Source organism: Rutilus rutilus (assembly GCF_951802725.1).
Source record: "Rutilus rutilus genome assembly, chromosome: 3".
NCBI lineage: Eukaryota > Metazoa > Chordata > Actinopteri > Cypriniformes > Leuciscidae > Rutilus > Rutilus rutilus.
The window spans coordinates 57,873,169-57,898,544 of NC_140211.1; the positions used below are offsets into that span (position 1 = coordinate 57,873,169).

Below are 25,376 nucleotides of genomic sequence, written 5' to 3' on the forward strand. Positions count from 1 at the left end.
TAAACCATACTATGTATAAAAAATCAGATGAGCCCAGAATATGAACGCAACGCGTTTAATTACACGTTAAGTGTTTTCCTCCCATAGAAAACCATTATAGGAAAAGGCTTAACGTGGCTTACTGTACTAATACAGTGATATTAAAAGACCAAAATCAGCACACGTCATATTTATAGACCATACTATGTATAAAAAATCAGATGAGCCCAGAATATGAACGCAACGCGTTTAATTACACGTTAAGCGTTTTCCTCCCATAGAAAACCGTTATAAGAAAAGGCTTAACGTGGCTTACTGTACTAATACAGTGATATTACATGACCAAAATCAGCACACGTCATATTTATAAACCATACTATGTATAAAAAATCAGATGAGCCCAGAATATGAACGCAACGCGTTTAATTACACGTTAAGTGTTTTCCTCCCATAGAAAACCATTATAGGAAAAGGCTTAACGTGGCTTACTGTACTAATACAGTGATATTACATGACCAAAATCAGCACACGTCATATTTATAAACCATACTATGTATAAAAAATCAGATGAGCCCAGAATATGAACGCAACGCGTTTAATTACACGTTAAGTGTTTTCCTCCCATAGAAAACCATTATAGGAAAAGGCTTAACGTGGCTTACTGTACTAATACAGTGATATTACATGACCAAACTCTGCACACATCATATTTATAAACCATACTATGTATAAAAAATCAGATGAGCCCAGAATATGAACGCAACGCGTTTAATTACACGTTAAGTGTTTTCCTCCCATAGAAAACCATTATAGGAAAAGGCTTAACGTGGCTTACTGTACTAATACAGTGATATTACATGACCAAACTCTGCACACATCATATTTATAAACCATACTATGTATAAAAAATCAGATGAGCCCAGAATATGAACGCAACGCGTTTAATTACACGTTAAGTGTTTTCCTCCCATAGAAAACCATTATAGGAAAAGGCTTAACGTGGCTTACTGTACTAATACAGTGATATTACATGACCAAACTCTGCACACATCATATTTATAAACCATACTATGTATAAAAAATCAGATGAGCCCAGAATATGAACGCAACGCGTTTAATTACACGTTAAGTGTTTTCCTCCCATAGAAAACCATTATAGGAAAAGGCTTAACGTGGCTTACTGTACTAATACAGTGATATTACATGACCAAACTCTGCACACATCATATTTATAAACCATACTATGTATAAAAAATCAGATGAGCCCAGAATATGAACGCAACGCGTTTAATTACACGTTAAGTGTTTTCCTCCCATAGAAAACCATTATAGGAAAAGGCTTAACGTGGCTTACTGTACTAATACAGTGATATTAAAAGACCAAAATCAGCACACGTCATATTTATAAACCATAGTATGTATAAAAAATCAGATGAGCCCAGAATATGAACGCAACGCGTTTAATTACACGTTAAGTGTTTTCCTCCCATAGAAAACCATTATAGGAAAAGGCTTAACGTGGCTTACTGTACTAATACAGTGATATTACATGACCAAACTCTGCACACATCATATTTATAAACCATACTATGTATAAAAAATCAGATGAGCCCAGAATATGAACGCAACGCGTTTAATTACACGTTAAGTGTTTTCCTCCCATAGAAAACCATTATAGGAAAAGGCTTAACGTGGCTTACTGTACTAAGACAGTGATATTACATGACCAAACTCTGCACACATCATATTAATAAACCATACTATGTATAAAAAATAAGATAAGCCCAGAAATTGAACGCAACGCGTTTAAACACATTAAGCATTTTCCTCCCATAGAAAACCATTATAAGAAAACGCTGTGGAGTAAAAAAAAAAAAAAACGTTTCCCCACGCCCCTTTTTAGAGCACATGGTTGCCTCCAACCAATCACAAATCTTTGTTTTTGATTCGTCCAATCACCACACAATGTAATCTTTTGAAATGCATGCAACTGTCATCTGTAGGTATATAAGACACTGTCAAGTGGCACAAACTGTCATTTCTGCAGTCACCTTGCTAGTGTCGCTGTATGTCTTGCCGTTATTCAGTTGGATTCAGATTTTTGGTATCTAAATTTATTTAATCTAAAAGCCTTTTTAAAGGCTACAACTCATTATCACTGGTGTCATATATTACAGGGTATTCTTAATATACATATATTATATTGTATTCTATTATATATATTATATACTATATTATATTGTATACTTTATTATATTGTATACTATATTATATTGTATACTATATTATATTGTATACTATATTATATTGTATACTATATTATATTGTATACTATAATATATTATATTTTGTTTTATTAGATTTTTTTAGACTCGAATTTTCTTTATAAAAAGCCTTTTTAAAGGCTACAACTCATTTTCACTGGTGTCATATATTACAGGGTATTCTTAATATACACATATTATATTATATTATATATACTATATTATATTGTATACTATATTATATTGTACACTATATTATATTATATACTATATTATATTATATATATTATATTTTGTTTTATGCCTACATTGTTTTTTGGACTCGAATTTTCTTTATAAAAAGCCTTTTTAAAGGCTACAATTCATTTTCACTGGTGTCATATTAATTACCAGGGTATTCTTAATATACATATATTATATTATATACTATATTATATTATATTAGATACTATATTATATTTTGTTTTATTACATTATTTTTGGACTCAAATTTTCTTTATAAAAAGCCTTTTTAAAGGCTACAACTCATTTTCACTGGTTTCAAATTACCAGGGTATTCTTAATATACATATATTATATTATATATTATATATATTATATACTATATTATATTTTGTTTTATTACATTGTTTTGCTTTTTTCCCCCTTTGTTGTATATTCACATGGACACAGGTGAATATAAAAATGACTTTAATGCAAAAACAGTCAGAGTTTTCACTTAAAGAAGCAGAAGCAATTCTAGATGACGTTGAAAAATACAAGGAATTCATTTCCAGCGAACCTCCACTACATCCAAAGGGTGGTGATGTGTTCCTTTACAAAAGTTCACAGTCAGATAAATCTTAAATGGACTTTAGATTTGATCAAATGATGTGGAAGCAGAAAGGTTCAAATTATCACAACATTAGAAAGTATGGGGGAAGAGTTTTGAAACGCTACTATCACATTAGAGCTGGTGAATGTGAAAAAGGCACCTCCTCAGAATTCAGGAAGTGCATTTACTCTCTGGTTAATGATGACATAAATTTGGCAAAAAATTACTATTTGATTCATTACCTGGGAAATGAGACAGTATATGTACCACGAAAGCATGGAAATGCCAAAACGGACAGAGTGTTTATTCCTTCCAAAAAAGAAGTTTTCTCAGACATACTTTTAAATGACCACGGTCAAGCCCCTTCAAACATCTACAAAACAGTCCTTGCTAAAACGTGCAGTGGTAATCTGGAGCACATGGCAGTAAACACCCCACGAAACCTTAAACAAGTCCAGAACACAGTATATGCACAACGATGCAACCAACGAATCTCACGAGATGAACTGTTTAGTTTGCATGAATTGGCATACCAACTACCTGGTTTCATATGGCACATTACCACATTCCCGGACCTAATTGTTTATGCCGGCATGACAGACATTGTTGATTTGTCATGTGAAAACTTAGATGAATCAGTGAGGTTTGATTACCCACAAATGATAAGTTATGACACAACATTTCAAATGGGGGATTTTTATGTGTCTGTGCTGGCTATGAGAAACACTGCACTGGTCAATGACCCAGTGTATCCAGTTGGTTTCATGTTACATGAACGTAAATTCATGCAACACCATGAGAAATTTCTGACTGAGATTTTTGGAAAGCTGGGAATGGACTCAAAAAAATACCAAAAGATACCAGTGACAGTTGACAGGGAGAAAGGAATTGTTGGTGCTTTGAAAAAAAACTTTACCAATCTAAGTGTAGTGTTCTGCCGCAACCACATCTTACGAGATGTGGAATATTGGGTTAAGACACATGGGGGGAAAAGGGATGATGTGAAGGTCCTAAAAGACCACGTTGAGCAGCTCATTGATTCCTCCTGTCCAAATGAGTTTGATGCCCGCTATGATGCCTTCGCAAAAGTATGGTCAGAAGGATTCCTCTGCTACTTTGACCATCACCTGAAAGCAGACATTTGTGAAAACATGGCTGCATACTACACCAAACAATTCTGTGCATTTACAGACAAAACACCAACAAACAATATAAGTGAGAGCATCAACAAAATGATCAAATCCCAAAATGAATGGCGAGAACTTCCAGTGGACGCAATGGTGCTCTCACTGTACTACATGCAGTCATACTTTTTATTTGAATTTCAGAGGGCAAAATGTGGCTTGGGAAATTATGCAATGAAGCAGAACCTTAGTGTAGCAGTGACAGATGTGAAAATGCCCCCTTTTCTTCCTTTGGAAGAAATTATCAAAAGGATCAAGACCAACAAAGAAAATGAGCCATGCAAAGTTGAAGGAGTTAAACTTCTGTCTTCTCAGACATCTTTGGCCAAGACAGTCATTGAAATGGGTCTGGTGAGTCTAAATCCATCATTGAAAGTGTTTGTCGTGAAAAGTCCCTCAAACGAATCAGTACATGTAGTTCGAAATACTGCAAATGGTGCATTATGCTCTTGTCCCAGCACTGGAAAATGCTACCACATTTTTGCGGTAGAAATGGCTACGGGGCTTCACTTTGCTACAAATCGAACATACAGCCTCTCAGTGATGCGGAAGAGAGGGCGAGGCAATGAAACAAAATCGGGCCGGAAAAAACCCAGAACAAAAGACTATGATTATTTGGTGAACCCGGCACCAGACTCCTTACTGTCTTCAATGCCTGACTCTCTGGTAGACAACATTCCACAAATTCCTATGGATGCTGAAAAGGAGGACAAAACAGATCAAAATAAGTGTTCCGATACAGCTGCTCTGTCTAAGGAGCCACCACAGACTGATGCTGGAAAAGATACTTGCCAGTTTGGGTGCTCATATGAATCAGCCTCTTTGGTGGACAGCATGCCATCAGTTTCTTTAAATGCTGTAAATAAAAAAAATACAGAGCAGGAGTGTTCTGATAAAGCTACATTGTCAAACATGCCAGCACGACCAGGTGCTGAAAAAGAGGAGAACACTTACCAGTTTTGGCTTTCAAATGGCGACAGTCTGCCTCTAGAACCACACCTTTCCAGAGTATCCACACCAAACAGTACAGCAGCTTCATTTGCTCCTTGGATGAGCATCAGTGACATCATTCATGACTGGGCAAAGGTCTCTCCCAAAAGCCGCTGTCTTTCTCCAATGACCTGGCTTGAAGGGGAAACAATTGAGCAGGCAATTAATGTCTTCATTCATCAGCAAAAAAAGTCAGACTCAATTCTATGTGCACCCACATACCTTTACCAGCTAGCTGCACTAGGAGACTTTAGTCCAGTTTTGCAGTTTTGTGCTGCAAAAAAGGCTTTAAATTATGATCTAATCATAATTCCCTTCAACACTGACATTACTGGCCATGGATATCACTGGGTTCTTGCCACTGTAAATTTCAGAGAGCGAGAGATCTCAGTGTTCAATTCAATCCACAGTCTTAAAACTGTGAAGCATGCTGCTCCAAAACTAATGAAAGTAGTAGCTTGCATGTACACTTCAGCAACAGAAAACTTTCAGGCTTCTGACTGGAAAACTTCAGATGTGGTGAATACTCCACAACAAGGAAATGGGTATGACTGCGGTGTCTTTGCTGTAGTGAATGGTTGTGCTATCATTGACAACACACCATTAGGTCCAGTCAACAGTGTCAAGGCAAGAATGTGGATTCATACCCTTATTGAAAAGTATGAGCCTCCAAAGGTCAAAAGGGCGGGACTCTCACAGGAAAAACTGCAATGCTTTAAAAAAGAAGTACAGACATATGAGGCAGCCACACAAACAGTACATGTAAGCAAAGCAGATTACACTGGTACCTTGAAAAAACTACAACCGAACAGCAAAGACTGGACTCTCTGCTTAACCTCAACGTGTAAGGGTGACCCAAAGCACAGAGATGACTATATCTTGTGCATTATTTGCAGACGGTGGTTCCACCTTAAATGCACAAAATCAGCTGACCGGTTAGATGTTGCTTGCACTGATTATCATAAATGTCTTATGTGCTGTTCCTGAGGCAACACATTTGAAACAACACAATGAAATGTGTTAACACTGTGAATGGAATAGTGCAGGTTTCACTGATAAATAAAGTTGAGAGTGAACTGTTGCAAATACCCCCCCCCCCCCCAAAAAAAAAAAAAGAAATAAGTAAAAAATACTATAAAATATATATTATATTATTCCACATATATTATTATTATTCCATATATATTATTGTTATTTAACTTATATATTATTATTCCACATATATATTATTATTCCACATATATATTATTATTCCATATATATATAGCCTATGTGAATTTTATATATATATATATATATATATATATGTGTGTGTGTGTGTGTGTGTGTGTGTGTGTGTATGTATGTATGTATATATATATATATATATATATATATACACACACACACACACACACACACACACACACACACACACACACACATATATATATACACACATACTCTGTGTGCCTAATTATTATGCTGGTTGGTTTTTAAGTTATTAAATTATTAAGTTGGTTTTCTGATAATATTTTTTTCCCAAGCACCTTTTAAATCTCTTTTTTGGCTCATTTTATCTGTAAAAGAAAACCGGCTTAATAATTATGCACACCTGAATATAATGTGTTTTTCATTTCCAGCCTTCATAAACAATTATATATCACTTAAAAATGATTAAATACAAAATTAACAGTAGTTGTTAAGATTAATGTGGTTTGGAATTGATAAAATGTGCTTGGGGAAAAAAATGTGATCAGAAAATCATAAATAATACATATGCACGCAGTGTATATAGATAGATAGAATAGATAATGTATACCATTTTTATATGTGTGTGTGTGCGTATATATATACATATACACACACACAATTAATAATTTGGCAGGGTCCAGCCAGGCTCCATCACCATCAAATCACGAAGGTCATCATCACCTGAATACTAATCACCTGCACCTGCACATCATCTCCTCATCATCACAGGGAGTGTAAAAGCACACACCTCACTCTGGCACTTTGTCTGGTCTTGTTTTGAGCTAGGGACTCACTTACCTCTTGTGCCTGCTAAATCCAAAGTATATGTTACCTCCATTGTCTTCCTGGTCCTCCATGTCTCCTGTCCTGTGACTCCGCTACTCACAGGTTCCCTCACCGTCTGTCATCCACGATCTCCTCCATCTTCTACAACACAATAGACTGTCAGTATTCACTCTGGTTACATTCACGTTTCACCTTGCTGCATCTGCCACACTCGCCAGTATTTCCTGTCTACCACCTTATCTCAAATAAACTGTTGTTCATCATCATTTTCTCTTTCTTGAGTCTCTGTTCTGTTACATTATTATTATTCAATAGTTATATATTCTTTAGATAATGTATATGCTATGTATGAAAGTCTATCTATCTATCTATCTATCTATCTATCTATCTATCTATCTAATCTATCTATCTATCTATCTATCTATCTATCTATCTATCTATCTATCTATCTATCTATCTATCTATCTATCTATCTATCTATCTATCTATCTATCTATCTATCTATCTATCTATCTATCTTCAAATGTTTCAAATTTGAAGAAGGGTATGCCATATCCATATGCAGACTATATTATGTAGTTTAATATCTATAAAGCATTTGCTTCAAATTGTTGACAAACTTTAAGTTGGCATGAAAAAGCCTTGCCAGAAAGTTTGAAGAATTTTTAAAAGCTTGAAGGTTTTTTGAAGTTTTAATTAGTTTTTTTTAGTTTAGTAGTTTTACAAGTTTGTAGAAGTTTGTAGAAGTTTGAAGGTTTTCAGTTTAGAATTATTAGAATCGAAGCTTAAATGAGTCTTGATTGATTAGAAATAGTACATAGAATGGCAGCTGATGGAGTCGAAAGAAAGAAAGAAAGACAAAGAAAGAAAGAAAGTAGGAAAGAAAGAAAGAAAGAAAGAAAGAAAGAAAGAAAAAACTTAAATGAGTCTCAATAAATTAGAAATAGTACATCTGATTTTTTATACATAGTATAGTGATGTGTGCTGATTTTGGTCATGTAATATCACTGTCTTAGTACAGTAAGCCACGTTAAGCCTTTTCTTATAACGGAACTATGGGAGGAAAACGCTTAACGTGTAATTAAACGCGTTGCGTTCATATTCTGGGCTCATCTGATTTTTTATACATAGTATGGTTTATAAATATGACGTGTGCTGATTTTGGTCATGTAATATCACTGTCTTAGTACAGTAAGCCACGTTAAGCGTTTTCTTATAACGGTTTTCTATGGGAGGAAAACGCTTAACGTGTAATTAAACGCGTTGCGTTCATATTCTGGGCTCATCTGAATTTTTATACATAGTATGGTTTATTAATATGACGTGTGCTGATTTTGGTCATGTAATATCACTGTATTAGTACAGTAAGCCACGTTAAGCCTTTTCCTATAATGGTTTTCTATGGGAGGAAAACGCTTAACGTGTAATTAAACGCGTTGCGTTCATATTCTGGGCTCATCTGAATTTTTATACATAGTATGGTTTATAAATATGATGTGTGCTGATTTTGGTCATGTAATATCACTGTCTTAGTACAGTAAGCCACGTTAAGCCTTTTCTTATAACGGAACTATGGGAGGAAAACGCTTAACGTGTAATTAAACGCGTTGCGTTCATATTCTGGGCTCATCTGATTTTTTATACATAGTATGGTTTATAAATATGACGTGTGCTGATTTTGGTCATGTAATATCACTGTCTTAGTACAGTAAGCCACGTTAAGCGTTTTCTTATAACGGTTTTCTATGGGAGGAAAACGCTTAACGTGTAATTAAACGCGTTGCGTTCATATTCTGGGCTCATCTGAATTTTTATACATAGTATGGTTTATTAATATGACGTGTGCTGATTTTGGTCATGTAATATCACTGTATTAGTACAGTAAGCCACGTTAAGCCTTTTCCTATAATGGTTTTCTATGGGAGGAAAACGCTTAACGTGTAATTAAACGCGTTGCGTTCATATTCTGGGCTCATCTGAATTTTTATACATAGTATGGTTTATAAATATGATGTGTGCTGATTTTGGTCATGTAATATCACTGTCTTAGTACAGTAAGCCACGTTAAGCCTTTTCTTATAACGGAACTATGGGAGGAAAACGCTTAACGTGTAATTAAACGCGTTGCGTTCATATTCTGGGCTCATCTGATTTTTTATACATAGTATGGTTTATAAATATGACGTGTGCTGATTTTGGTCATGTAATATCACTGTCTTAGTACAGTAAGCCACGTTAAGCGTTTTCTTATAACGGTTTTCTATGGGAGGAAAACGCTTAACGTGTAATTAAACGCGTTGCGTTCATATTCTGGGCTCATCTGAATTTTTATACATAGTATGGTTTATTAATATGACGTGTGCTGATTTTGGTCATGTAATATCACTGTATTAGTACAGTAAGCCACGTTAAGCCTTTTCCTATAATGGTTTTCTATGGGAGGAAAACACTTAACGTGTAATTAAACGCGTTGCGTTCATATTCTGGGCTCATCTGATTTTTTATACATAGTATGGTTTATAAATATGACGTGTGCTGATTTTGGTCTTTTAATATCACTGTATTAGTACAGTAAGCCACGTTAAGCCTTTTCCTATAATGGTTTTCTAGGGAGGAAAACACTTAACGTGTAATTAAACGCGTTGCGTTCATATTCTGGGCTCATCTGATTTTTTATACATAGTATGGTTTATAAATATGACGTGTGCTGATTTTGGTCATGTAATATCACTGTATTAGTACAGTAAGCCACGTTAAGCCTTTTCCTATAATGGTTTTCTATGGGAGGAAAACACTTAACGTGTAATTAAACGCGTTGCGTTCATATTCTGGGCTCATCTGATTTTTTATACATAGTATGGTTTATAAATATGACGTGTGCTGATTTTGGTCATGTAATATCACTGTCTTAGTACAGTAAGCCACGTTAAGCCTTTTCCTATAATGGTTTTCTATGGGAGGAAAACACTTAACGTGTAATTAAACGCGTTGCGTTCATATTCTGGGCTCATCTGATTTTTTATACATAGTATGGTTTATAAATATGACGTGTGCTGATTTTGGTCATGTAATATCACTGTATTAGTACAGTAAGCCACGTTAAGCCTTTTCTTATAACGGTTTTCTATGGGAGGAAAACGCTTAACGTGTAATTAAACGCGTTGCGTTCATATTCTGGGCTCATCTGATTTTTTATACATACTATGGTTTATAAATATGACGTGTGCTGATTTTGGTCTTTTAATATCACTGTATTAGTACAGTAAGCCACGTTAAGCCTTTTCCTATAACGGTTTTCTATGGGAGGAAAACGCTTAACGTGTAATTAAACGCGTTGCGTTCATATTCTGGGCTCATCTGATTTTTTATACATAGTATGGTTTATAAATATGACGTGTGCTGATTTTGGTCTTTTAATATCACTGTATTAGTACAGTAAGCCACGTTAAGCCTTTTCCTATAATGGTTTTCTATGGGAGGAAAACACTTAACGTGTAATTAAACGCGTTGCGTTCATATTCTGGGCTCATCTGATTTTTTATACATAGTATGGTTTATAAATATGACGTGTGCTGATTTTGGTCATGTAATATCACTGTATTAGTACAGTAAGCCACGTTAAGCCTTTTCCTATAATGGTTTTCTATGGGAGGAAAACACTTAACGTGTAATTAAACGCGTTGCGTTCATATTCTGGGCTCATCTGATTTTTTATACATAGTATGGTTTATAAATATGACGTGTGCTGATTTTGGTCATGTAATATCACTGTCTTAGTACAGTAAGCCACGTTAAGCCTTTTCTTATAACGGTTTTCTATGGGAGGAAAACGCTTAACGTGTAATTAAACGCGTTGCGTTCATATTCTGGGCTCATCTGATTTTTTATACATACTATGGTTTATAAATATGACGTGTGCTGATTTTGGTCCTTTAATATCACTGTATTAGTACAGTAAGCCACGTTAAGCGTTTTTCACGTTAAGCGTTTTAGAATGTCCCAAAACTGCAAGTTGCTTGCGTCCGACGTGTTGACTATAAAAGGCTCTTGTCGGTGCATGACATAGGAGTAGCATAAGCTTTGACGGCTCTCGCGGTTCAAACAAACAGGGCTAGGCAATAAATTCAAGCTCCTCCCACATTTCTCTTTATATGATTCTCTTTAATGATAATTTTTCTAAAAATCTCTGTGGAAAGAAAGTCAGATATAAATCTGGGACAGATATAAATCTGGCACGAGGGAGAAAAAAATAGATAATTTTTATTTTGGAGTGCATTGTGCGTTTAAAATTGACTACGGTTTTATAAAATGCAGTGGATACTTACTAGTGATGGACTTGTTTCTCTGTTGGTGCCTGTTCTGCTCCGTAAACATTGGTCCAATGCTTGATCTTAAGAAAATGTAAAAAGTGTGTTAATGTGTGTTAACAGACTATTGATCTGGGTGACATAGGACCATTTTTTATGTTTTCCTTAAGTGTTAGGCTATATAAATCTGGAGAACCCTTACTAACATTAACCATGGTTTTGCTACACTAACTAAATGGTAATAAATTATTGTAATCAATCCACCATAAAAATATTGTTTCTACACTTTACTATAATAAAAACCATGGTTAATTTAGCAAAGGACCCTGGGAACATGTCCTAAAAAGAACAGCTCATCCAAAAAATAGACTCTCTCTCGTTATTTACCGGTACTCCATGTTGTTCCAAAACTGTATGAATTTATTTTGTATAACCTTAATTAAGATATCTTGAGAAATGACTTCACTGTTTTTTTTTGTTTTTTTTTTTTATAAAATGGGTTCCAATGTTGTTTAATTCCCAACATTCTTGTGTTTCAGAGAAGTAAGTCATACAGGTTTGAAAATAATTTCATTTTGAAAGGACATTTATGTTATGTATAAAGACACAATGTTCTCAGTTCCCTCATTGTAAAGCTCCTATGCTGAGGTTTATTTTATTAAATTTTTTCAAAATGTTGCAAGTAAAATGTTCTAATTGTGTTAACTTGTCACATTAGAAGAACGTTTTATGAAGAACATTCAACATCTCATCTCTCAATGATATCCTCAAAACATTTCCCTAACGTGACAGAGAGAATGTTCTTCTTTTGTTATCATGAAACATTGGGACAATGTTATATTGAGAACATTGTACAACTTTAACTTTAGCAACATTCCCAAAATATGCTCAAAATGTTGCAAGTAGAATGTTCTTCTTTTGTTATCATGAAACATTGGGAACATTTGTTTCCATAAAATGGGTTCCAATGTTGTTTTATTCCCAACATTCTTGTGTTTCACAGAAGTCATACAGGTTTGAAAATAATTTCATTTTGAAAGGACATTTATGTTTGGGTCAGCTAGGCCCATAAAAACTCATATCAAGAAGACAGGTACAATTTTGACTGGAGGGTTTGGACCAGTGTGCCTTTGAGCAGAGTTTACATGTTCTGCCTCTATTTCACGTGTATTTTACTATGACAATACTCACCGCAACTGAAGATCATGTGGCTGGATAATTTATTCCCAAAATTCCTGGATAATGGGAAACACACACATAGCCTACAGCAATATTATTAGCTATTTGTATTTACTTACTAAAAGAGACATAAAAAGCTTGCAAATTTTTACTCACCAGCTCAAAAACATATTATGATGATGACTCATCATTTTGACGGTAACGTTAGGCCGATATCCCGCGATCATTCAAAAGCCTAGTTTTCATAGTGTGGTTCGAGTTCCTCTCTGTATAAAGACACAATGTTCTCAGTTCACTCATTGTAAAGCTCAGACTATGCTGAGGTTTATTTTTATTTATTTTTATCAAAGACTAACTTAGCTGACAATATTTAGCCTACATGCAGCCTGAAACATTGACATAATATCGATATTGCTCTAGTCGCATTTAAAATTAGCTTCTCAATTTAACACACTATATTTTGATGTAGCAGAATGTATTTTTATATAAAATAAAGTTATTTACCTTCCGCAGATTGCAATATGTCCGTTACACGTAGGCTACGTTGTTAAAATTCGTTGTCCATTTACATCCCGCAACTCGCTCAAAATAAAAATGTAACAGTACGATGCAAAATAATCCATGTTTTAAACAATGTAAAAGCCACAGAACCGAAGGAGGCTAGTACTGAAGATCCTCCCGAGCAGCAGCAGCGCGCACACACACACACTCTCACTCTAACAGACGAATATTCAAACTTCAAACTTGACCAGTAAAAGGCGCGCATAGCTGCCATTGGCCAGATTCCTGGATGACAGTCTGAATAGCCAATCATGCTCAAAACAACTCGAAGAGACAGCCAATAATGTGGTAACATTGCAATTACAGGAAAAGATTACATGTTTTAAACATGGTTTTAAAAGAAAGAATATGAAACAAATGTGCACGGCTATTTATTTAGTTGTATTTGTAAGCTGGCTGTTATATTTAATCAATTGGTTAAATGGTGTCTTCATTGCAGTGCATGATAAAAAAAATAATAAACTTACAATAACATATAAATAATAATAATAAATTACACAAATAATATATACCATGTATAACAACATATATTTACCACTGCTCTGCCAAACAGCAGTTTAAAAGAGCAAACATATTATATATTAAACAGAGCAAACATTGCAAATGTAGGCTATTCATATACAATTCTGTATACCTACCTACATGAAAAACTAATGGATTGGTATCATGGTAACATTAGAGTTACATTCATGTGACCCATAATGATCCTTTTGCACTTTAACAAAATATTGACCTTTCCTTTAGAAACACTCTTATGCCTAATAATGTCAACTTGCTTTTCACCCTGTGTGGCACAGTTACACAACCTGTTGGTTTAGGGTAAATCCTCTGTCCAACACAACACTTTGGTAACATTGGCATAATTCTATACAAGTTGCAACATATACCCCGGGTTTCACAGGCAAGGTTTAAGCCTGTAGTCCCAGACTAAAATGCACGTTTGAGCTGTTTTACCTGAAAGCAACTTGCACTGACATATCTTAAAATATGTCAGTGCCATTGTTTTGTCTCAAGATGCACACCAGTAATGTTTCTTTTTCTTTTTTCTAAGGCACATTTTTAAAAGCTAATTAAATGCACTAAGGCCTAATCGTGGCTTAATCTAAACTCTGTGAAACCGGGTCTGGGTTAGAAATTAAGGGTTAAGGTTAAGGTTAACCCTAACCCTAACCCTTGTCTACAGACTTTTATTTAACAGCATGGATACTCCAAGGTGTTGACTGCAGTGGTTAGGCCTTTAGCGTTGATACAGGACGAATAACTTCTCACTGTGACAGTCTGTAATGTATTTTAGCAAAGAGTGTTTGTATGGATTGTCCCTAATTAAGCTAGAGCTATTGGTGCATTCAAGTCATGTCATAAAGATCGTATTTACAAGTTGAACGCCACCACAATGATGAGAATATGAGTAGGAAGCTCAGGATTTTCTTTAACCCTGATCTTGAAGAGTTAGGGGTGTGTCAGTGGGAAACATTGTGGGATACCACTATGCTTAGGTATTTAGCAGTGACAATGAAGTAAGCTAATGCCTGCACAAAATATGATAGCATTAATATGTAACAGTATAATATGTGATGATAAAGTTTACAGTGGCTTCATTAATTTAAAACATTAAACAAAATTGTAAAACCTCATGAATACAAACTTCCCAGGAGGACTTAAACGCACCATATGTTCCATCGTGAACCCTGTTGGCCTGCTGTCTGACCAGCAAGCTCAATTTAACAATAATTGTGTAGTTTGATTGTTAAATGTTACATTTAAAATGTTCTAGTGTTGTTAACACGTCACATTACAAGAATTTTTTTTAAAAACACTCATCATCTCAGGTCTCAGTGATATCCTCAAAACATTTTACGAACGTTGATTTGATAATGTTCCTCCTCTGTTATTATGGAACATTGTGCCAATGTTTTACTGAGAACATTATATAATCTGTTATCTCAACAACATCCTCAACACATCCTCAAAATGTTGCAATTAAAATGTTCTAATTGTGTTAACACATAACATTACAAGAATGTTTTATAAAAAACATTCAACATCTCATCTCTCAATGATATCCTCAAAACATTTTCCTAATGTGACAGAGAGAATGTTCTTCTTTTGTTATGACAAAACATTGGGACAATGTTATATTGAGATCATTGTACAAACTTTAACTTTAACAACATTCCCAAAATATCCTCAAAATGTTGCAAGTAGAATGTTCTTCTTTTGTTATCATGAAACATTGGGACAATGTTATATTGAGATCATTGTACAAACTTTAACTTTAGCAACATTCCCAAAATATGCTCAAAATGTTGCAAGTAAAATGTTCTAATTGTGTTAACTCGTCACATTAGAAGAACATTTTATAAAGAACAATAAACATCTCATCTCTCAATGATATCCTCAAAACATTTTCCTAACGTGACAGAGAGAACGTTCTTCTTTTGTTATGACAAAACATTAAGACAACGTTATTTTGAGATTATTGTACAAACTTTAACATTAACAACATTCCCAAAATATGCTCAAAATGTTGCAAGTAAAATGTTCTAATTGTGTTAACTCGTCACATTAAAAGAATGTTTTATAAAGAACAATAAACATCTCATCTCTCAATGATATCCTCAAAATATTCTACTAATGTGACAGAGAGAATGTTCTTCTTTTGTTTTTATGAAACATTGGGACAATGTTATATTGAGATCATTGTACAAACTTTAACTTTAATAACATTCCCAAAATATCCTCAAAATGTTGCAAGTAGAATGCTCTTCTTTTGTTATCATGAAACATTGGGACAATGTTATTTCAAGATCATTGTCCAAACTTTAACTTTAACAACATTCCCAAAATATGCTCAAAATGTTGCAAGTAAAATGTTCTAATTGTGTTAACTCGTCACATTAAAAGAACGTTTTATAAAGAACAATAAACATCTCATCTCTCAATGATATCCTCAAAACATTTTCCTAACGTGACAGAGAGAACGTTCTTCTTTTGTTATGACAAAACATTAAGACAACGTTATTTTGAGATTATTGTACAAACTTTAACATTAACAACATTCCCAAAATATGCTCAAAATGTTGCAAGTAAAATGTTCTAATTGTGTTAACTCGTCACATTAAAATAACGTTTTATAAAGAACATTCAACCTCTCATCTCTCAATGATATCCTCAAAACATTTTCCTAATGTGACAGAGAGAATGTTCCTCTTTTGTTTTTATGAAACATTGGGACAATGTTATTTTGAGATCATTGTACAAACTTTAACTTTAACAACATTCCCAAAATATGCTCAAAATGTTGCAAGTAGAATGTTCTTCTTTTGTTATCATGAAACATTGGGACAATGTTATATTGAGATCATTGTACAAACTTTAACTTTAACAACATTCCCAAAATATGCTCAAAATGTTGCAAGTAAAATGTTCTAATTGTGTTAACTCGTCACATTAGAAGAACGTTTTATAAAGAACATTCAACATCTCATCTCTCAATGATATCCTCAAAATATTCTACAAATGTGACAGAGAGAATGTTCTTCTTTTGTTTTTTATGAAACATTGGGACAATGTTATATTGAGATCATTGTACAAACTTTAACTTTAACAGCATTCCCAAAATATTCTCAAAATGTTGCAAATAAAATGTTATAATTTTGTTAACTCGTCACATTAAAATAACGTTTTATAAAGAACATTCAACCTCTCATCTCTCAATGATATCCTCAAAACATTTTCCTAATGTGACAGAGAGAATGTTCCTCTTTTGTTTTTTTGAAACATTGGGACAATGTTATATTGAGATCATTGTACAAACTTTAACTTTAACAACATTCCCAAAATATCCTCAAAATGTTGCAAGTGGAATGTTCTTCTTTTGTTATCATGAAACATTGGGACAATGTTATATTGAGATCATTGTACAATATTTAACTTTAACAACATTCCCAAAATATGCTCAAAATGTTGCAAGTAGAATGTTCTAATTGTGTTAACTCGTCACATTAGAAGAACGTTTTATAAAGAACAATAAACATCTCATCTCTCAATGATATCCTCAAAACATTTTCCTAACGTGACAGAGAGAACGTTCTTCTTTTGTTATGACAAAACATTAAGACAACGTTATTTTGAGATCATTGTACAAACTTTAACTTTAACAACATTCCCAAAATATGCTCAAAATGTTGCAAGTAAAATGTTCTAATTGTGTTAACTTGTCACATTAGAAGAACGTTTTATAAAGAACATTCAACATCTCATCTCTCAATGATATCCTCAAAATATTCTACAAACGTGACAGAGAGAATGTTCTTCTTTTGTTTTTATGAAACATTGGGACAATGTTATATTGAGATCATTGTACAAACTTTAACTTTAACAACATTCCCAAAATATCCTCAAAATGTTGCAAATAAAATGTTATAATTTTGTTAACTCGTCACATTAAAATAACGTTTTATAAAGAACATTCAACATCTCATCTCTCAATGATATCCTCAAAACGTTTTCCTAACGTGACAGAGAGAACGTTCTTCTTTCGTTATAATGAAACATAGGGACAATGATATTTTGAGATCATAGTACAACTTGTTATTTCAGAAACATTCCCAAAACATCTTTTGAATGTTGCAGTTAAAATGTTATATCTTAGTTTTCATATAACGTTATAGGAACATTTTTTTAAATGAGAAAACATCCTTAAAATGTTCGGTAAACATTACATTCAAATGTTTTCTTTAGAACATTAACCAAACTTGTAGGGAATGTTAGCGAAAGTTCTGAGAACGTTCCCTGCTAGCTGGGTATGACGTAACAAAGCCTGGTTTACTGAAATCATGTGACTTTGGCAGTAAGATACCTTTGACCTTTTGCCTGTTATTATAATATGGATTATGATTCTGGATTTTCCCAATAAAGCTGCATTTGGATCTTCAACCCAAGTTTCGTAACAGTTCGGCACAGACTCTGATATTTTAGCTTCAGACTATGTTTGATGTTTTTAGCCGGTTTTACAACACATAATGTTTTCATCTGTCATGCGTCTCGAGGAGTGTGTTTCTGCGTGAGTTTGTTGTGTTTGGACACACCTCTGGCTGTGTGTAAATCCTCAGTCTTTTAGTGACTGATGCCAATTCCCCCCTCTGTTACAAAGTCAGCAAGTGTACGACGCATAGAGTTTCAGATTTATATTAATATGCCGGTAACACTTTACAATAAGGTTCATTATTTAACATTAGTTAGTTAACATGAACTAATAATGAACTGCACTTCTACAGCATTTGTTAATATCAATTTCAACATTTACTAATACATTAGTAAAATCAAAGGTTAACATTAGTTAATGCACTGAACTAACATGAACAAACAATGAACAGCTGTATTATTATTAACATTAACAAAGATTAATAAATACTCTAACAAATGTATTGCTCATTGTTAGTTCATGTTAGTTAATACATTAACTAAATGTTAACTAATGAGCCTTATTATAAAGTGTCACCAATATGCCTTCATAGTGTCTAGGCGCACCTCAAGTCAAACTCGCACACACTTTTCGTCAATGACTACTAACTCATTCATTCACTGTATTGAATATCAAAATCCCGTTTTAAGTGGCTGTTGGCCTTCTGGGGGTGTACACATTCACAAAAACAGTGTTTAACAATTAATGCCACAAGCTTTCTAGCATTACAGGCACAGTGAAGGTCCTCAGATGCTATTTTTAGTGCCGTGTAATTGAAGAGGGGTTTGGTTACAGGGCTTTAAAGTGATGGACATGTGTGTGGCAGGTGCTATGACAGGCTACAGGCTCAGACCGCGGTGTTTCTGTGGAGAGAACGGCTTCCTAATTGAGCTCTGTTTGTGTGACACGGTCGGGGACAATGCCTTGGCAGATGCTTCGGGGTAAGCAGACGCAAGGGGGATCCGGGACAATAAAAGAGCAGGACAAAAGGACAGGCCAGGGGCAGGCGTGTTACTCTAGATGAGGGCATATGTGTGTGCATATGCATAAGGAATTTTTTTAAACCATCTGAGCGATATGAATCCTTTGTTTTCAAGGCTGTGACATAAAAATGTGAAGTAACTCCAGACATTTTTATTGATGCTTGATGTCATGTATCCTGCCGTGTCACTTTATGACTGTTTATACGCACATGTATGATTGTTTTGGCTCGGATCAAGCAAGTTCAATATGTATTGAGGTTTTACTATCTAGATGGATGGATGGATGGATGGATGGATGGAAGGAAGGATGGATGGATGGATAGATAGAAGGGTGGATGGAAGGAAGGAAGGATGGATGGATGGATGGAAGGATGGATGGAAGGATGGAAGGAAGGAAGGATCGATGGAAGGATGGAAGGAAGGAAGGAAGGATCGATGGAAGGATGGAAGGATGGAAGGAAGGAAGGAAGGAAGGAAGGAAGGAAGGAAGGAAGGAAGGAAGGAAGGAAGGATGGATGGATGGATGGATGGATGGATGGATGGATGGAAGGAAGGAAGGAAGGAAGGATGGATGGATGGATGGATGGATGGATGGAAGGATGGATGGAGGAAGGAAGGATGATAGATAGATAGAACTAAGGATGGATGGATGGATGGAACGATGGAAGGAAGGATGGATGGATGGATGGATAGATAGAACTAAGGATGGATGGATGGATGGATGGATGGATGGATGGATGGATGGATGGATGGATGGATGGATGGATAGATAGATAGATAGAACTAAGGATGGATGGATGGATGATAGATAGAACTAAGGATGGATGGATAGATAGATAGATAGATAGATAGATAGATAGATAGATAGATAGATAGATAGAAGGATGGATGGAAGGATAGAAGGATGGATGGAAGGATAGAAGGATGGATGGATAGATAGATAGATAGATAGATAGATAGATAGATAGATAGATAGATAGATAGATAGATAGATAGATAGATAGATAGATAGATAGATAGATAGATAGATAGATAGATAGATAGATTAAATGCGTCTAATGAGCTTCTGGCAGTTTAAATTGTCTTTGCTCATTCAAACATCCTTCAATGTAAATCTATGGGATTTTTTATGATTTTTAATCTTCATTTTTAGGAAAACCACAAGTCAGAACAGTCTGAAGGTCTGAGCCGAGTGAGGAGCAGCAAGAGCATAGCAGTCAAAATGTCAGTCTCGGAAGAATAATGATAAGTTTAGATGACATTTCAACTTTCTCAAGCCAACTTAATTACAGAAAATTGTAAAAACTGCGAACATATTTTTCCCAAACCCACTCCTCACACACTTCTAGCTGGAGCTCCAACTGCAGTTAAACAGATTCACTTTCACTTTATCTTGATAGTCCCTTTAACACTTTCTGTTGACTATAAGTAACACTGCACCTACATGTCTACTAACTCTCATTAGAGTGTTAGTAAAATATTAGTAGACTGGTAGAGTTAGGGTTAGAATAAGCTGACATTTATAGTCATCAGAATGTTCAAAAGTGACCATCAAAATAAAGTGTTAGCAGAGATTCATCCACCCAGCCATCGTCTCTCTTTATGAAGCCCGTTCCAGCGGATCTGTGTGTTCAGACTCACTTTCAGCTTGACCGCACCTCACACACACACACACACACACTCACACACATATCCATCGATCGGGTCCGCTATTCCCGTCCGCACACTCATCCATTAATGTAATATTATTGCTGTGGCCGTTCAAACTTAATGGCTGAAGGAGGCCACAAATTGACCTATATTTTAATTTACTATGTGGTCATGCTACCATAAACTATAAATCGTGTGACAAAGATTAATGCTTGCCACAGTTACAACTGAGAAGAACTATTAAACATCATAAATACGAAAGGTTTGGAGGGAGTGCGCATGTGTACTGTAAACTGTATATGTGTGGGGTTTTTCCCAAGCAAATAGTTTGCACACGCTCAATCCGTTTTAATGGGCATGACGTTTCTTGTCGAGTGTGTGTGTGTGTGTGTGTGTGTTCCTGGGAAACTGAATGTATGTTTCGTTAGGCCCCTGTTCTCTCTTCTAAGGGACTGTGAAATCTTAAATGAAACGCTTCCCCATAGTGAAGCCATTGAGGCAGATAAGTCATCCTCTCTTGTAATTGTTTGTTTATAGGAACTCGTTTAAAAGCAATATTGCAGAGGGCTGAGCAAACCCCGCGAGCCAGACGGGAAAATGAAGGTCACGCTGCTTTAGACAGAATGTGTTCGAGAAGAGAGAGAAAAGAGAAGAGGAAAACAGAGAAGGCTTCAGATATTTAGACAACAAACAGGTTCTCAGGTCTAGGTGTGGGTAAGATGACCATAGAGTTGGAGCTGTTAAGCACTTTCTCTTTAGTTCACACTGTAATTCAGTTTTTTTTTACATTAGAGTATACATTTAAAATAGTGTAGGAAATAGTATGCAGTATGAAACAAACATTAGTACTGTATACATTGTTGTAATACAGACATGTATGCTTTTTATCCAACGTGACTTAAAATGGTAAAATCTAAATTAACTGGTTTTATTAAAGGCAAAAATGAGTTAACATCACCGAATCCTAATTTATACCAACAAAACTCATTTTTATGTGTAAAAGCAGGTTCTTTAATTTAACAGGTTAACACATTTTATACTGTACATTGCCTTTTTTTGTTAAAGTCCCCCTGTGGTGAAAATCCAGCTTTTAATGTTGTTTATATGTCTATGTGGTGTTTTTAATCTGCTTTAAGACAAAGCATGTGTAAGTTCATAAGTCGACACCATTGCTGAGTATTTCCTCCGATTCTCAAAAACACGCTTTGAAATCGCTGGTGTTTCTGACGTCACAAACTACCTTGTAACCAATCAGATCAACGTGTGATCGTCAACCAGTGGATCTCTGAGCTGAGTGAGTGAGTGGAGGCGGGGCTCATTTGCATATTCATAGAACCGCGAATACTAAATGAGGCGAGAAAAAAACGATTGAAAAAACGTTTAAATATGTCATTTTGGTGATCAAAGATGAGTTTTATGGGATAACATTATTGACTACAGGGAGACTTTAAGTTCATGCACTCTCTCTGAGAATTGAACCCATGACCTTGGTGTTTCTTAACTTTATTTGTCAACCTCAAAATTAAAGGAAAAGCTTGTGGATACAGATTGTGCATGCTGCACATTTGAGCAAATCTATAAGTTATGCAATGCATACAGAAAATGTACATATTGTGCACAGTATACATATAGTCTATGGAGAGTTGAATGAGTTCCAAAAATTCCCAAACATAAAATAGTTCAGAATTGCCATGAGAATGTATAGGTAACTTGATGTTTGTAAAGAATCATTAGTGTAGTCTACGGTCTATTAAAACAACCCCGTCTCCTCCCCCTATACATATGCCATCTGTCAAAAGCTCCTCATAGTTTATTGAAACACATAATGAGACTCTTTACGTGCTGTAGAGAGAGAAAGAAACAATCCACCTTCTTTTTACCATGAAAACGTGTGCAGCCATTGGTAACTTGATTGCTCAGTGTCATCAGCCTCCAGTTATTTTAGCTGTACAAAAACAGTCTATGCTACTTGATTATTGAAAACTATTATCATATTTTTTTAATGGATTATCATAAACACACTGGTTTGTAGCTCAAAACGTTGTACTGCACTTGTTTTGACCTGTAGAGGTGTAGAGAGATGGTAATACCATGGTATTCTTCAAAGTACCAAGTAAATACCACAAAACGTGAATTTGACAATCCAGAACTATGGTGTACGAATAGCAGTCTACCATAGTATGTTTCCATGTTTTTGACAATATACTTTTTTAAGTAATGGAAATACTTTGATGGGCCTATTTGATTGTCAGTACCATATTACATTACACTTTATTTTGATGGCCCACTTTAGACATTTTACTAACTATAAGTAACTTTGCAACTACATGTCAACTAACTCTCATTAGTATTAGTAGACTATTAGAGCTCGGGTTAGTAGAATAAGTTGACATGTAGTTGCAAAGTTACTTGTAGTTAGTAAAATGTCTAAAGTGGATCGTCAAAATATAGTGTTAGCAGATATTAAGCACAGTTTACTAATACTCTAATGACTGCTAGTTGACATGTAGTTGCAAAGTTACTTGTAGTTAGTAGGATGTCTAAAGTGGATCATCAAAATAAAGTGTTAGCAGATATTAAGCACAGTCTACTAATACTATAATGAATGCTAGTTGATGTGTAGTTGCAAAGTTACTTGTAGTTAGTAGGATGTCTAAAGTGGATCGTCAAAATATAGTGTTAGCGGATATTAAGCACAGTCTACTAATACTCTAATGACTGCTAGTTGACATGTAGTTGCAAAGTTACTTGTAGTTAGTAGGATGTCTAAAGTGGATCATCAAAATAAAGTGTTAGCAGATATTAAGCACAGTTTACTAATACTCTAATGACTGATAGTTGACATGTAGTTGCAAAGATACTTGTAGTTAGTAATGTCTAAAGTGGATCGTCAAAATAAAGTGTTAGCGGATATTAAGCACAGTCTACTAATACTCTAATGACTGCTAGTTGACATGTAGTTGCAAAGTTACTTGTAGTTAGTAGGATGTCTAAAGTGGATCATCAAAATAAAGTGTTAGCAGATATTAAGCACAGTCTACTAATACTATAATGAATGCTAGTTGATGTGTAGTTGCAAAGTTACTTGTAGTTAGTAGGATGTCTAAAGTGGATCGTCAAAATATAGTGTTAGCGGATATTAAGCACAGTCTACTAATACTCTAATGACTGCTAGTTGACATGTAGTTGCAAAGTTACTTGTAGTTAGTAGGATGTCTAAAGTGGATCATCAAAATAAAGTGTTAGCAGATATTAAGCACAGTTTACTAATACTCTAATGACTGATAGTTGACATGTAGGTGCAAAGATACTTGTAGTTAGTAATGTCTAAAGTGGATCGTCAAAATAAAGTGTTAGCGGATATTAAGCACAGTCTACTAATACTCTAATGACTGCTAGTTGACATGTAGTTGCAAAGTTACTTGTAGTTAGTAGGATGTCTAAAGTGGATCATCAAAATAAAGTGTTAGCAGATATTAAGCACAGTCTACTAATACTATAATGAATGCTAGTTGATGTGTAGTTGCAAAGTTACTTGTAGTTAGTAGGATGTCTAAAGTGGATCATCAAAATAAAGTGTTAGCAGATATTAAGCAGACAGTCTACTAATACTATAATGAATGTAGACATGTGACATGTAGTTGCAAAGTTACTTGTAGTTAGTAAATGTTTAAAGTGGACCCTTGAAATAAAGTGTTGCATCTGATATAATGTGTCATGCACCATGGTACCACCTCAGTACTTTCTTGCAAAGGCAAAAGAAAGTGAATCTAGCCTGAAGGAAGATGTTAATTGGGTTAAAGTGAGAGATGAGTGAGAAGAGAAGCATGCGGTGCTGATCATAAGCTCACTCTGAGAGCCTGAGCTCTATTGTTGTCCTGGTGGGAGTTTCGGGCGCCGATGACACCATTGAGTGACAGCTGTGTGTTTGAGAGCAGGTGCTTGTTGAAGTCGAGACGCTCGTTGCCCAATTTAGCCAAAGACTCCTGGTGCTAACGAGAACACGGCACGGCTTCATCTGGCGGCTTGCTCGCTAACCTCACACACACTCAGATGCCATTAACACACACGGGACGAAGTGCAAATAAACTGATTATGCAATATCTCAGTTAAAAGTGTTAAACCACGTTTTACTCATGATGCTAAAATGCAAAGTTTAAATTTTTGTTTTGCATATGCATATTATTAATGTATATAATACATGGACATTGTATTCTTTTACTTTTGAACTTGACTAATAAAGGTGATGGTGCAGCCACCATGATAATACAACTGGTAAAATGTCCATAAAACATGATCAATACTCGTATATAGACGTGCAAGGGTCACACACACACAAAGACGAAAGACCATCAGGGTCACACACAACACTAAAATAATGCAAATAAATAACATCAAATGTAACACAAAAAAAATCATTGTACATTACAGTAAAATGTACAAAGATAGCAAGAAATGAAAATGTTTATACATTAAACAG

The 25,376-nt window shown here is 34.9% G+C and overlaps 2 long non-coding RNA genes across 3 annotated transcripts; both read right to left on the reverse strand.

Annotated features, from left to right (window-relative positions):
* Positions 1-2,923: 2,923 nt before the first annotated feature.
* LOC311288278 lies at positions 2,924-6,300 on the reverse strand. 2 transcript variants are annotated; one of them, XR_014626908.1, is made up of 5 exons: positions 5,454-6,300; positions 5,196-5,366; positions 5,034-5,097; positions 4,885-4,938; positions 2,924-4,184 (listed from the first exon to the last, which is right to left on the reverse strand). It is a non-coding gene; the product is annotated as an uncharacterized lncRNA (long non-coding RNA). The 2 variants fall into 2 exon arrangements; XR_014626909.1 differs by having other exon boundaries at positions 2,924-4,938.
* A 5,187-nt stretch (positions 6,301-11,487) lies between these two features.
* Positions 11,488-13,552, reverse strand: LOC311288283. Its single transcript, XR_014626911.1, has 4 exons — positions 13,241-13,552; positions 12,893-13,002; positions 12,749-12,792; positions 11,488-11,640 (listed from the first exon to the last, which is right to left on the reverse strand). It is a non-coding gene; the product is annotated as an uncharacterized lncRNA (long non-coding RNA).
* Between the last annotated feature and the right edge of the window lie 11,824 nt (positions 13,553-25,376).